We start from the raw sequence: 15,893 nt of genomic DNA, 5'->3' as shown, positions 1-15,893 counted from the left end.
CATTTGATTGAAGTATTTAAACCTTCTCCCTTGTTTCTGACTTGAGAGTCCTTCCATACCCTTGGTTACCTCTCCTGCCTTTCTTGCAATATTTTCCAGGTATTTGCTTAAGGCTTTGAGTAGAAAAGGACTACAAAAAAATCCCACAACAGGCTGAAGCCCAAGGAAAATCTCACCAGTCAATGTCAGCCGTAACTAGGCTCCCCGAATGTGCTCCATGCACATACAAAGGAACTGCCCAAGGCATGTAGGTGGTCAGAACTTAAGCTGTAGATGTTGGAATATTTCTCCATAAAATATAAAAGCACGTCCACATAGCATTGCTCCAGAAATTGCCTCCAGAAATAGTACTTGCAGTGTACCACAGATCCCATGTTACTGTCGTAGATATGACTGTTAGCTAAATCAGTAGCCAGCCTACCTTTTTGTTTCCTGCTCCTGCACACCAGAAGACCTACTCGAATCCTCTGCAGCTTATAACTCCGTCCTTTGAAAGGAAAGTAGGGTGTGAGGAGCAAAAATGTATAGTTTTTCTGAGTCTGCAGTTAGGACAAGCCAGGGCTCAGACTTGGTACTGGGATTGCAGGAGACACTAGGGAAAATAGTTGCTCCAAAAGAGCACTGAAAAAGTAGTTTTGCATTCTGGACTAAAAGAGAAATAAGAGCTGACACCTTCTCCCAAAGGAAAGATATGGAAGGATCTCCAACCTCCGAGTTTGGGGAAACACTCATATCCCTTGGGGCTCCATCCTTCAAAATCTGCTGACAGAGGTTTCCAGTATTATTGACAAGCTTTTGCTAGCTATAACCAGGAAGGTGTCACCTTTTGTACCCTAAAGAAAAAAGAAATAGGACACAACAGATAAGAGGCAGGGCTAGCCTCACTACGTTTAGACCCCCAGGTGTGATTTGATCACACAGCTTCTTTTGCAATCAGTATAGAGAAAGCAGCGAGTCTCCTGAGCTAGTGAAGACACCATCCTAGGGTAGCCATCAGTCTAACATCAGTCAATCATGACTGTCATCAGTCCCTGTGGTTTTTAGGCACCATAGGGCAAATGCACCTTTCTCAGGTCCCTACCCATCAAACCACCCCAGCTCTTCAGTTGGTGGCCTGGTGGCCTGATTTGAAATCCTTGCTGTCTGTGGAAGACGGACTCGTTATCATCTCCAGCCTTGATGTTGCAGGGTGTGTCCGTGGTGTCCCCCATCCATGTCCTCGTCTGCTAGACGGAAAAGAAGCCCAGGAACCCTGCCCTTCACACTGTGTCAGCTTTCACAGCAAGCTGGGAGGTGATTTGTGTTGCCTGAATTCATGTAGTCAAGGGCAAGTGTCAGGCTTATGTAAATGGCCATATGAAATCCAGAAATGAGCTAAAATATTCATAACCATAAATTAAGGCAGCTCCTAGATTTCCAAGTGAAAGCTCAGCAGCACCGGGAATTCAAAGTCATTTTGGAACCCAAAACCTTTTCTCCAGTTTTCTGTGAGAGAAGCCCCTTCCTGCCAGCACAATGTCTCTTTCCTGCCTTCCCAGACACTGTCCTGAAAGCACCCCCCTCCAGACTTCAAAGGGACACTGCTTGCCTGTGCTATATTTCAGTACTCCTGCCAGGAAATTAGCTATGGAAGGATGGGGATAGTGTGCTTACTCAATCCTAGCCCTGTTTAATTGGGAAATATTCGTATTTTATAGGCAACCTAATAGGTAGCATAAATAAATTATGGCAGAGACATTCATCCCCATTTAGGATGATGGTTTGAACAGTTCCCAACTATTCCGGCACAATATATTTCTTATAAGCAAGAATTTTTACCCTTTTTGATCACATCTGCCAATAAGTGACTTGTGAAAGTGGTCTCTTGTCTGCAAGGAAGGCAACATAGTGTGACATTCAAGCTAAAGATATACATGAGACTTTGTCTGATTGTCCCAGCCTAATGGGAGACTATCAGCAAGGTTCTTCCCTTTGCTTTGCTACAGTTTTCCCCTGCGACAATAATTCTGACTGCTCCCAGGAAAGCCTGGGCACCCCAAAAACTGGTCTCTTCTTTCAGCTCTGCCTGGTGGTTGAAGGGAAAATAATAAAGCCTGGCCTCTCTCATTTCTTTTTATTCCAGCTACAACATTGCTTTTGATTAAAACTGCTTTGTAAAGGCTATGTGATACAAAGTGTGGAAAGCCAGTGAGAGTGCAGATCTGCTTTGCAGGTTTATATTCTTCAGTGATTTGCCTGCAGGTGGTACAGAAGAGTAAATATGTCAGTGTAAAGGAAAGCTGAAGGTAGGGTGGACCATGAGGCAAACAGAGACTGAACAAATGCATTTCAGAACTGGGAGTTGTTAAAACGTGTATTAAATAGTCATAATTCCTAGTCAAAAAAAAATGTCGTTTTCATAAAAGCCCGGCTGGCTTGCGGAGGAAATGAACATTGCATGAAGTAAAATATCGAAGCAAGATAATTTGTGTTTACAGCAGCACTGCAGCATTATCAGTGGGATTAATGAAGCCAAGTTTCATGGACCTGGGTTCTGCGCTCTGTCCCCGCCTCTCCACGGTGTCCCAGCCACTCCCTTGCACACAACACCCCCTCCTTTCCCTTTCACAGTCCATGGTCCATTACCTCCTCTCCACCCCATGTGCTGCTCCAACCAGCCAGCCAGGAGGACCAGGCTTGCTGACTGCCCAGCTTTCATCTCAGTAAAGATGAGAGACTGAAATATAACTGCCTATGTTTCGTTCCTTGCACCTCTAATCACTCATCAGTGTCCACAAGTCTTGTAGGTGCCCAATTCTTTGGAGACCCTTACCCCTCTGTCTGGGGTAGTGGGTTCAGCCAGCGACAGGGAGAGGCAGGCAGGCAGATGGAAAATCAGCGTGATCATATCAGCACTGTTTCCTGCACAATCCAGGTTAAAATCTAATGAGAGAAAGGGGGAGAAGGCATGAGGCCAGTAATTCTGAAGGCATTAAATGGAGAAATATGATGAGAGAAGCTACATTCCACAGCTGTCAGGACCCTAGGAATTTGTTTTGAATATTTTTAGAAAAGACAGACATTGTAATAAAAATAAATGCCCATTTCCAGACGTAGATGATCAAGCTTTGAGGAATGATGGTGGGGCATTCAATACATATTTGTGTTCTGTAGTTAGCGAGGTGCAGGAAGCTGGATTCATATCATGAGAAACAACTTTCCAACCCACCTGTAATGAAAAATGGTGTTTAATATATCTCCTAGGGTTATGCATTTGCAAGTCAGTAGGCCCAGATAACTCCCTGGAGAGCTGGCTGGCTCCAGGACCAGGGCTTTGGTAGTTTCCTCAGCAAAGCAAGCCGTTCCCCAGACATGTGCAACTGATTTCAGGGGTCATAAATAGACTCCACCCTCCTCCTTTTTTTTTTTTTTTTACCTGGGCCTGAACCCTGAAACACCGGACCGCTTCCTACCTGTGCTAAGACTGCTGATGAAGGATTGAAAGAGGCTTGATGAGCAGTACTGCCAGCTCCCTCACTACCCTTGGGTGGATCCCATCTGGCCCCATAGACTTGGGTGCGTCTAAGTAGTGTAGCAGGTTGCTAACCTTTTCTTCTTGGACTATGGGGACTTTGTTCTGCTCCCCGTCCCTGTCTTCCAGCTCAGGGAGCTGGATACCCAGAGAACAACTGCTCTTACTACTAAAGACTGAGGCAAAGGCGGCATTAAGTACCTCAACCTTTTCCTCATCTTTTGTCACTATATTTCCCTCTGCATCCAATAAAGGATGGAGATTCTCCTTAGCACTCCTTGCGTTGCTAATGTATTTGTAAGAAACATTTTTTATTGTCTTTTACAGCAGTAGCCAGACAAAGTTCTATTTGGGCTTTGGCACTACTAATTCTGTCCCTGTGTGACCTCACGATATCTTTGTAGTCCTACTGACTTGCCTGCCCCTTCTTCCAAAGGTCATAAACTCTCTTTTTTTTCCTGAGATCCAGCCAAAGCTCCCTGTTCAGCCAGGCTGGTCTTCTACCTCACCTGCTCGTCTTTCAGCACATGGGGTTGGCCTGCTCTTGCACCTTCAAGATTTCCTTCTTGAAGAATGTCCAGTCTTCCTGGACACCTTTCCTTCAGGTCTGCCTCCCAAGGTACTCTCTCGATCAGTCTCCTAAACAGGCCAAAGTCTGCCCTCCAGAAGTCCAAGGTAACAGTTCTACTTACCCCCCCTCCTTACTTCTCCAAGAATCAAAAACTCCATAATTTCATGATCGCTGTGCCCAAGATGGCCTCCAACCATCACATCACCACAAGCCCTTCTCAGTTCACAAACAACAGGTCCGTGGGGTGCCTTCCTTAGTGGCTCACTCACCAGCTGTGTCAGGAAGTTATCATCCACACACTCCAGGAACCTTCTAGACTGTTTCCTCTCTGCTGTATTGTATTTCCAGTAGACACCCAGTAAGTTGAAGTCCCCCGCAATAAAAAGGGCTACCTATTGTGAGACGTCTCCCAGCCGCACAGAATATTTCATCTGTTTCTTCATCCTCGTTCGGTGGTCTATAACAGACTGCCACGATGACCTCTGTCTTGTTGGCCTTCCCTCTGATTCTTACCCATAAACACTCAACCCTATCATCACCATCGTCAAGCTCTAGACAATCAAAATACTCCCTAACATAAAGGGCTACCCCACCGCCTCTCCTTCCTTGCCTAGCCCTTCTGAAGAGTTTATAGCCATCCCTTGCAACACTCCAGCTGTGCAAGTCATCCCACCATGTTTCTGTGACAGCAAGTATATCATAGCCTTCCTGCTGCACAGTGGCTTTCAGCTCCTCCTGCTTGTTGCCCATGCTGCGTGCATTGGTGTAGAGGCTCTACAGATGGGCTATTGATCCTACCACCTTTCTGGGGGAAGAAGCCCTAATTCCTACATGACCATTCTCAGGCACTTCCATGGTTTCTAACACATGTGTCTTTGCTGCTACACGGATCTCCATCCCCTACCTCCACTGAGATGGCAGACTGAAGGACCTCGTTAGCACACCATCCCTTGAACATTGGCATGCCACCCTCAGGCTTATCCTTAGCAAACCTGGTTTTATCCCTTTCCCCCCTTCAAATCTAGTTCAAAGCTCTTTCAATGAGCCCTGTTAACTCCTGTGCAAACAGCTTTTTCCCACTTTGAGACAGGTGTACCCCATCTGTCGCCAGCAGACCTGGTGGTGTGTAGACCCACCCATGATCAAAAAACCCCAAATTCTGCTGATGACACCAGGCTCAGAGCCAGGTATTGATCTGCTGGCTCTTCCCGTTTCTTCCCTCATCATTCCCTGCAACTGGAAGGATAGAGGAGAACACTGTCTCTGCTCCTGAACCTTTAACCTGTTGTCCCAAGGCCCTGAAGTCTCTCTTGATTGCCCTTTAGACTTCTAGTTGCAACTTCATCACTGCCTACCTGAAGTATCAATAATGGAGAGTAAACTGAGAGCCGTACTTGGGTAGGAAGTTTTTATAGCCTTTACCTGGGCTCCAGGGAGGCAGCAGACTTCCATAAGAAGTGGGTCCTGTCTCCATATTGGGCTTTTTGATCCCTTCAGAAGGAAGTCTCCTATGACAATGACTTATCTTTTTTTCTTATTGGAAGCAGTTTTGACGCAGGACATAGGCCAACTTGATGACACCTCCAACCTAGATGAACCATCGTCCTCATTGTTCGGTTCCACTTGCAGAGCCTCATACCTATCATGCAAGGGCACCTGGGAAGGTGGGGCACGCATGGAGGAGATACACCTGCTGCACTGGACAGGGACTTGTCACCATTCCCCCCCAACCTTTAAGTCATTGTGTTCAGCCAGGCAAAGAGAGGATAGGGAATCCTCCATATCAAGCATCCTGTCTGCCTGTTGGGCCTGTCTCAGGGAAGGTAGAGTGCAGTTCCAGTAGTCTATCATCTCTCTCAACCCCAACTTACTGAGCTTCTCCTGGAGCTCTGTCACTAAGCAGAGGAGCTCCCCTACCTGGGCTCACCTCCCATGGGTGTGCTCACTAGTGCCATCTGGTACTGGTGTAAAAGCAGGGCACACCCTGCAGCCGGACACGTGGGTGGCAGCGTATTCCCACCCGAGCTCTGTCTGGGAAGCTGCGTCACTCCTGGTGGGTGCAGAGCTTGGAGCGTCCATGGCTTTCTGCCGGGTGGATACCATTGCTTCCTGGTTGAGCTGGCAGAGCTTCAGCGCCCTTCCTGCGTGCCCTTGCTGATATCCCAGCCCTGTTTGCCCACCCTGTTAGTGGCTCTCCCAGTTGCTAGTTCTCCTTAACGGCTTCTTTTATATAGATGGGGTGTTTGGCCACCATTGCTCCTGGCCCCACTCAGGTCTCACCAGCCGCTGTCAGAGGAGCCTGGGGCTCCTGGCAGCTCTCCTGGATCCCCCTGAGGTTCTCCCAGTTGGGGAAACCCCCCCCATACACCATGTTATGAACTAATTCATCTGACAATAATTGAGGAAGGCTTAAGGAAGAGACAGTACAGGGTCCAACAGATAAGGAATTAATTTATGAGACTACCACTGGTGCCCGTCAGCATGATTTTAAAGAAGGGGAGAAAATATTTTCAGATGAGACCATACTGTGTCTGGATTTAATGTGTCTGGTTGATAAAAGTAAATGTGTAGATTAATCTGCACAGAGAGGTGCTTTATGGACGATATTGACGAGAGAAACACAAGTTATGGGGTGCAATGTAGAGATCACTGTGTGAACTGATAAGATTTGTGTTTTACAGTGAGTTAGAAAAGATGGTCTGCTGCTACTTTCTCTGGAATTAGAGTAGTTTTATTTCTGGGAAAAATCTGGAGTTAGAGAAATTATATTTCTGGATGTCTCTCATCAGGTATTTTATAATTACATCATAATCAGAAGTCCACTTCAACTTGTCTGTGTTTACTGCTGTGTTATTTTGAGCATGATTAATTCAAAGCATGCTTTTTCTTTTCCCTCTAATTCTCCACTGAAATAAATATTGAAAGCTGTCACTGAAAGCCTTCTCCAGTGTCTATTTGTGTTGAAAATATTTCTCCTCAGGATGTTGAGGGATGTGTGTATTTAACCCCATCTGAAAGTCAAATGAGTCCTTGACTATTCTGCTGGTCTAATTTGATTCACTTTGTTTATTAAATAAGAGCCAGATGGCAAATAGCTTTAGGGCCACTTAGTGATGTAAATATATATATATTTTATTCATCACCACTGGTCTCCACCATACTGCAAAAAAACTGTGGATCAACTTTCATTTAAAAATGGTAACTTTGTAGCATTACAGATCACACCAGAATCACTGCACTGGAAGGCTTCTCTTCTAATGATGTTCGTAAGTGCTATTATTAGGATTTTATTAGTATTTGTAGCTACTTCATCAGACTTAATTATGCCTGGTGCTATTTACAGGCTCAGACACTGACAACGCCCTCAACATGACAGCTTCATCTTTGCATTGGTGTCATAACCACCAGGATCCTGGGTATTTTGAACACACCTCACCCGCTCCCAGAGAAATCTTCTCATGCTCTGGGCTGTAGATTTCTGCTTCATCCCTTCATCCCAGAAGCCTGCCTTTCACACAGACACAGAAAGAGACACCCCCCACCCTTTAACCCTCAACACTGCAGTTTACCTTCCTGAGACGGAGATGTTCGAAGGTGGAACCTTCTCAAGCTGAGCAGAGACCTGAATCCAGGTTTCCCAATCCTCGGGCATGTGCCCTAGAGACACGTCTCTTCTGCCAAAAGTAGCATCTCCTTCCCCACCCATTTCCCCCAGAGAAATGAGTAATGGAGTTGTCTTCTCCAGTGCTTGAGTTAGCTGTCTAAGCCTAGCGCTTGGGAATTTTCCTTCTACACGTTTTGTGCTTGGCATGGTAATGGCTGAATTTCAGTCTGGCTTTTCAAAGCAGCGTAAAAGCCACCTAGTAACATCCGTGCTATTAAATCAACCGTTACCACCAGTATGCAAATACCTATAAGCTCCCTGGCACATTTTTGGAACAGGTCAATCAGTGCCCTCCCAAACAGCTCCTCAGCACAGTCTTGGGCCAGCACAGGTCAAAGAACAGTCCCCATTTCTGGTATGGATTAGACCATGTCATTTTGGCAAGTAAAGAGGTGGAAAGCAGGATCTGTGGCAACCAACTTGCTGTTAGACGCCAACCACCTTGTTTTGGAAGACTGTGAGTTTGCCAGCATAAGTTCAGGTTGTCCCATACTATTTAACCTCCAAGCCAATGAATATCTATGTGTATTTAATGCATAATGCAGACATACCTTTTATAAGCTGTCATAAAGGTAGATTCTCCAAATCCCATCAAATCCCGGTAGTGCCAAGGTCCCATGAGCCCTTGAATTACAGGTGCTAAAGTGTTCAGAAAGCACTGCAGGACGCATAAACTTAGCACAACCTCATCTTTTAAGTGCAAATGCACGTAATCTCTCACAGAGCAGCATTAGCAGAAACCGCAGCAATGCCAGTTTTATAGTCCTGTGCTAAACTATTCAACAAAATGCAAAAGACCTGTGTTCAAATCCCCTTCCTCACTTATTTGGGACAGAATCTGGGGTCCCCATTTCCCACAGGGTGGCTCTGTGTCTCCTCGGAGACTTTTCTCATTATCTGCTTCCAAACCTGTTCCTCCTAGGTATAAAAATTAAGTGCTCGTTAAGGCAGGGACTGCATCCCAGCCCACCGCGCGAACTCTTTAGTTGCTGGAATATAAAAGCAATTACAAATTGTCTCTCTCTGGCCTATTTTTTAGTCATCCCTTCTAGGCATCTAATTTAATAGGTGAAAGCTTGCCTATACGGGGGTGAGAGGAAGGGTTGTGTGTGTTTTAGGGTTTGTTGTTGCTGTTGTTTTTCCAGCTGTGTAAGTTTGACTACAAAAAGATATTCTGCAAATCTAGTTCAAACTGAGGGAAGTGCAGAGAAGGGTTATTGGACACCACGAGTGAAGAGTCTGGCTGGTTGGAGGAGACCAAGATGCTCTGATATTTTCAGGGCAGCTAAAACCAAGACCAAAAATTAATAAAATGGCTGCTATGAAATATGTCAAGGTAAACAAGAAAAGGCTGGAAAACAGAAGAGTGTTACTGAAGTGGAGAGGAGAGAGATGCCTAACTCACTTTGTGGATTAATCTTCCCATCCATGAAAGGGGATTTTTTCCTTTAAGCCCAGTTTTACCTGCTGGAGCTAGCAGAAATCTCATCTCCATCCATCCTAGTCAGTATAGGACCAGTTTTTCCATAATTTTCACAAATTTATATATGGAGATTTTGTTCAGGTAAAATCTGCATCAGTTTATTCACCTTTAGTCACAGCAGCTGAGTTTTGAGAAGATAGCAAGGGTCTAGAAATCTCAAAAAAAAAAAAAAAAAAAAGAAAAAAGGAAGAAAAGATCATTCCTTACTTGCATATCAAATTTGCAGTGCGAAAAATTGTCATGGTTATGCAGTAATCTGGGTGCACTTCTAAACAGAAAGTCCTAGGTGGGAATAAGCCTCTGCCTGGTGGGACACAAAATGTTTCAGGTTTAAAGGCTGTGGTCATAGCTACATGGTCAGTTAGCCTCCTCCAAATACATCAGAGAGCTAGGTCTATCTGCTTTCACTGGCTTAGAATACTACCATTGAAAGTGAAGCTGCTTTGGCGTGTATTTTTCTTTTCATAGTCCAGGAAATACATTTATTGTTTGTAATAAAAATGTTTAGACACAGGCAAAAACGTGTTTATTTCAGTGACCTTTTCCAACTTTCCAGTAGGAAAATTCAGACCAAAAAGCCTCAATTGCAATTATTCTTTTCATTTGCTCAGTTTCTTTGGGTTTTTTTTTTAATTAAAAGCATCAATTTTGGTGGTGTTTCCAAGAAGACTTTCTTACAAGGTTTTGTTCCCTGAAATGAATGAATAAAGGAATCGTAATCAGACTGTTGGAACTCAAAGACTGCCAAAACGTCCCACATCTGGCACAATTAGGCTTTTATTTGTTAACCGCTTGTTATTTCCTTAAGACCCAGATAGACACCACGGGGCAGACTGATGCCAGCCAAAACCAGCAAAATCAAATGGTGTTTAGTGAATTGCTGTTCTAGGCCAGCAAATTTCAAGATTTTGATGAGAACTGTGGGGAAAAAGCATTGAGAAAACATCGTCCACCTCTGTTGTTATGTGGAATGGTTCTTCTTCCTATTGACCGTATTTGTTCGTGTCAACGCACAAAATACAAAGCACTTATTTGATATCCTTGTGCCCGTCTGCCTTGGTTTTCATCTTCATCTCCATTCAGAGCTTCAGTGTAAGGGTAACTACAACATCACAAGTTGCCTTTTAATGAATCTTCCTGTGAATACATCACTTCCATAGAATCATAGGATGGTTTGGGTTGGAAGGGACCTTTTGAGGCCATCCAGTCCAACCTCCTGCAGTAAGCAGGGACAACTTCAACCCGATCGGGTTGCTCAGAGCGCTGGCCAACCTGATGTTGAATGTTTCCAGTGCTTTGCCAGCGGCTCTTGCTGTTCTACCAACACACAAAGAGAATTCAACTGGCCATTCATTGGACAACCGGTAATTTCAAGTGCACTAGATATAATTCATCTCTTCAGCCAGATTTTTCCCTAAAACCACTGGATGCTGGGCAGCACTATAATAACATTTGTATCTCTTGTGGATCTAACGCTGTGTGGTACTGGAGCTGCATCTGCCTGCACAGGCAGATTTTACCCACATGGCTGTCAATGAAGTGATGCCATTTTGCCCCCCTGAGGGTGTAGCACATGGCCATAAATGGATGCAAATTCTTCTGGATCTTGCAGAATGCAAACACTGGGGAATGCATTAAGCTGTTTCAGAGATTAATCAAAGTGAGGAGAAGATACACACACCCAATCCTCAGTCCCAAGTGGCAACTCTTAATTATCTTCTGTTTGGATTTGCAAATCTGGAAAAAAATAAAATGCTCAGGAATGCTGCAAAGGACAAAACTATACAGTTTGAGGAGCAGTGCCAGAAATTCCTTCCTTCAGAAGCCAGTTGTGAATGTAAACCACTGGCAGAAAGCTCATTCCTAGCAATAACAGCTATGTCATGTTTCCTGGAACCATAGGCAGTGTGGAGTATCATAGGAAAAGGAAAATAAACACCGGTTCACTTTCTGAATCACCAGTCATAAATTTTCACTGAGGGGGGAAAAAAAAAAACAACACACAGAGCCACCCCTCAAGAAAGTTAATACAGTACCAGAAGAGTTTTCTGATCCCCTCAACCAATGCATCAAGCAGAGCTAATGTCCCCCTTTTCCAAACTGGGATAAACCTATAGCACCGAGCGATGTGAATGAAACAAAGACAAACCACATCCTCCTTCACTTTCTGAAGTGGGACATGTTGTAAAGCCAGTCATTCAATCTGTTTTCTCTGGTTTCTAAACTCAGATCTTGCCACTTTAATGGGTCCTTTTTCCTTTTCTCTTTTGTTGTGTTTTTTTTTTTTAAAAAAAAAAGGTTGCTTGTCTTGGAAGAGAGATAGCAAAACACATGAAATTCTATGATGGTGCCTCTCCTGGTGGCCAATATTTCATTTAATGTCATTTAAAAGCATTAGGGATTGATCCTGAGCTGGTGAAAATAAACATAGCACAGCAGAAACTATGCTGGTCTATGCTATCAAAGCCTCTAAATGCACAAGGAGTGGATGACATCTCCCACTGACTGTAAAAACTGGGGGTACCACCCAGGTGTCTGGCCCCTGAGCCATGCAGGTAGCTGGTACCAAGGGAGTTGTGGTTTAGACTTCAATCTCACACTCTGCATTAGAAACAGCGCTGGGTGTGCGTTGCATCAAGTCATTTCAGGTGCCTAAGGCTCCCCCATGGAAATTACTGTCCTGGTGAACACAGACAGGAGTGCCATGCTGGAAACTTTGCTGGACCAAAGGAGAGCAGCACAAGGACCTTTCTGGCTCTCCAGGTTGGCTGTGGTTTTATTCTGCCCAAATCAGAGCAAGCCACGCAGTGTAAACCTGGCCAATTACATGGTGAATTAGACCTCCGAAACTCTCACCTGGCTTACACTAATAAAGAGAAAAATCTCACAATGAGGAATTCCCCAAAGAAAGTTCTACCTGGAGAGATTACTGGGAATATCACTGCAGCATGAAGCTTGGTGTCGTTATCCAGTACCTGCATAGCTGAACCCCAGAAGCCCCGTTTGGAGCCTGCAGCTGACAAGATGCGGTGATGCAGGGGGGCTCCGCTCTGCCTTTGACATCCGACGCCCTCTGAAGCCGTTCCAGCAGGCCGAAGGAGTCACCGAGGCTGATCGGTATCTCCTTCTTCAGGCATCCCTGTCGGATGGCTCTCCGGAGAGATGGCAAAAGATCAGTATCTGCGTGCTTCAGAGGGACAAATTGTTAGCCCCGCTAAGAGCAACAATAGAGGCTTTGAGGACATCGGCGACCAACTGCACTGACGCATTCCTTACCGCACACTTACCTTCATTATACCCCTGCTAATCACCCCTCTGCCTTTCAGCGGTGAAATGTCATCTCCCTTCAGCAAGGCATCAGACCGGAGCTGCAGAGGGATTGCTAACACCGACCTGCCCTTCTCATCAACATGAAAGGCAAAAGAGAGAAAGCCTGTCGGGGGCTGCGTTGTGCTGCTGGGAAACGACAGCGGGCAGGCATTTCGGCTTTGCGCGGCAAGGCTGTGCAGACAGCTCAGCCTAGACTAAACCTCTTCAAGAGCGGGCACGGGGCAAGTCAGATGTGTTACCTCTCTGTCTCCTGCCAGTCAGTGTTTCTCAGGCCTTTTAGTCTTTTATTTTTCCTTTGCTTTGCTCTTTATTGTGCTTGCTGTTGCTTTGCAAAAGCACAGCGGCGTTCTGCCCTGCAGTTTAGTCAACGTGGCTTTGGCAAAACGCTCCATCAAAACCGACACTTAATGGGAAATTGGGCTTTTGGATTTTGGTTTTGTGACCTAAAAATATGTATTTTGACCTAACCATAACAGAGAGACATAATGGAAATATTTTGGTAAAGATGTACAGCTGCGGTGCCTCGTGGGCTTCATTTTTCCTTACGCTTTTCTTTTCTAATAGGCAAAGGGGGGCACTTAGAAATAGTCTCTCCATAACAGTGGTGGGTGAGAAGAGCCCAGCTCAATTTAAGAAACAGCTAAATAAAGTCTGGAGCGCAGTGGTTTGATGTGCACTATGTTTGTGTGACTTTTCATCCCTGAGCTCTTGGGTTTTGTTCACCTTTATGTAAACTGACTGCGTCTGAGTATCATACATACATACCATCGCGCATGAAGTCTATCTGCATACGCCTGTGATTCTTCCATGTCAACCTTCATCTCGACCTTGACGATGCGCCCAATGACAATATCAACAATACTTTTATCCCTGTTTTGAGCGACAGGTTGGACCAGGGTTCTCCAAAGATCACTTCCAAACAGCACATCCATATTTCTGTGGCTGTGCTAACCAGCATTTATCAGCTGTAAAGGAAGCCTGGGATGAGTTACTAAGATGGAGACATTGACGGCGGCAGAGATAAATCCCTATTCCATGTGTTCAAGAATTCAAAATCACTAAGTTATTTTTTGATCACTCAATATTTTACTAAATCAACCATGTTGTGACTGCTGTCAAAGCAAAATTGATTTAAAATACCCCTACCTGTTTTAACTCATTCTTGCTCTCCTTCTCAATTTACTGACTCATGCTCCTCTTCTTTGCTAGCTACATTCTGAACCAGATCAAAAATAAATGCAAAAAAACCCCAATCAAAACACTTCAACCACCATTTTTTAACATAAGCACAAGTGAGGATGATACATTTTAAAAATCATCCCTGGTGGGACAAATTACCATCCACAGAGTCCTTTCTCTTTATCAGCTAAAGAAAGAGGTTAAATATATAGGTTCTTCAAGGTACACACCTTTTAGGGGCTGAAATTAGGAAGATGAATCCTATAATAAGTATTTTCAATAAATTAACACACTTTGATGGTTGAATCAGGCTCAGGTTTATGAAGACAAAGATCCAGAACTCATATCTAATATTCTAGTTTGATTTTCCATGCCAGTAGGACGTGGAAGTCGGGAGCCTGGCTAGCAGTGAGCTAACCCATCTGCTGTGGGGGCCCAGCACCATACAAAAACACCGAAAAAAAAGCTTAATTTTAAATTATGCTTGGAAATTAGTGTGAGACAAGGACTACTCCACACTGACTGCTTGCATGAGGCCATCCTGATTTGGGAACTAAGACTTTTTAATAGTATGGACACAGCCTATTTTAGCCCAGCTGGCCTTAGTGCCAGAGAACAGCCCTGTAAATATTTAATTGGTATAGGTGCCATCAGTGTTACCCTCCCCGGGCCTACGTCACTGTTATGAACCGGTATTAACTAAAAGTTCACCCTCCAACTGAAATATATAACAGATGCTCAATTTATTTTATTTCAGTTTTTTCATGGAAAATCCCAAGGTGTTGAATTCTCCCCTTGCTGGATTGTCTGCAGGGGAACAGTCTCACATTTGAAGCAATGAGACTATACATTAAGGAAAAGGCTGTAAGCAAAACACCGTCAGCTCATGATTCACCCAGACAGACTCACCCTCCTCAGTTCTCACACTTCAGTGTTACAGAAAGACTCCCACTGTTTAGCATCCCCCCTAATTCTTTGGCTTCTCACTATTTATACTTCGCAGGATTTATTCCAAGGGTGGAGGTGGTGGTGTTGGGAGACGAAATTGCTCTGTTTTTCATGAACAGAAGTTTTCAATGGGTAATTTACTACTGTATAATTAAGATTCAGATTTTGTTTTTACTTGGAAATGTTTTAAAAAGGAAGCCAACTATCTGGTCAGATTTGTGATGCCCCGTTGATGAGAAACAGAAACCCAAAATGCTGATCAGAAATCCAGAAATGGTTCAATAGAAAGAGGTCTCAGATCCTCTGGAGGAAGGTAAGCAGAGGTTAGTATTCCCAGGAAGCTTCCAGTTTTGCCCCAGTAGATGTAGACAGGAGTTAAGAGAGAGCTCTTGTTTTGAACAACACAGGGCTGCCTGCAGGGAGTCTGTCTCTCTGTGAGTGCCTCCTTGCTGATGAAGAAGTGGAATATAAAAGGGTGAGATTCGTGATTCGGTTATCTAGAATGTGGGTGAACTAATCACCTCAGCTTCCCTTTGCGATTACTGGCGAGAGACAAGCTGCCTGGAGGAGCTCTCTCCCCTGGAGGTCCAGGGAACCGGTCAGTTGTCCTGCCCTGGATACCTTCTTAAGAAATCACATCCTAGACACCACAGCCTGAAAGCCTGTAAGGTCCATTCAGATGATGGCAGTTGGTTCATCCCATCTTCTGAGATGTATTTGAGCCTGGTGGGGGTACTTGTCTCCTGGAGGAGTTATTCTCTGAGACTGGAAGGGAAGGACTGGAAAACTACTGAGAAAAAAAGCTATTTAATTTAGCTGAACTTAGGTGAGATGTATCCTACATAGAAAGATGAAACTGCTGATTCAGCAATATACTTTACCTTGTGATGTTTTCCAGCTTGGAAGGAGTAACATCACAGGTGTGTAAGTGCATTATTCTGCCGTCCTTTCCCTCCCTACAAATCTTGCTACGTGCTTTTTAGGTCTACTGTAAAGCCAACATACTGAAAGGCGTAGCTCCTTACTGTGCCCCGATAAAATACCTGGAGAAAACCTAACTGACCACATTCTTATTTTCAGATCTCCATGAAGTTGTCTCTTCCTTTGGTTTTGGCCCCACATGAATGCCAGTTACACTTTTCCCATTCTATATGGACATTTAAATCAGGCATTGTCATGGACGACCACTTGGTTATCCAATGCAATC

The 15,893-nt window shown here is 44.5% G+C and overlaps 1 long non-coding RNA gene across 2 annotated transcripts; it reads right to left on the bottom strand.

Moving 5' to 3' along the window:
• Window positions 1-9,738: 9,738 nt before the first annotated feature.
• Window positions 9,739-12,996, bottom strand: LOC142052309 (uncharacterized). 2 transcript variants are annotated; one of them, XR_012658794.1, is made up of 3 exons: window positions 12,517-12,996; window positions 12,205-12,416; window positions 9,739-10,966 (listed from the first exon to the last, which is right to left on the bottom strand). It is a non-coding gene; the product is annotated as an uncharacterized LOC142052309 (long non-coding RNA). The 2 variants fall into 2 exon arrangements; XR_012658793.1 differs by having other exon boundaries at window positions 9,739-12,416.
• Between the last annotated feature and the right edge of the window lie 2,897 nt (window positions 12,997-15,893).

The sequence above is a fragment of the Phalacrocorax aristotelis genome, chromosome 2, assembly GCF_949628215.1.
Source record: "Phalacrocorax aristotelis chromosome 2, bGulAri2.1, whole genome shotgun sequence".
Classification (NCBI taxonomy): Eukaryota; Metazoa; Chordata; class Aves; order Suliformes; family Phalacrocoracidae; genus Phalacrocorax; species Phalacrocorax aristotelis.
This window is presented reverse-complemented; position numbering and strand designations above follow the sequence as displayed.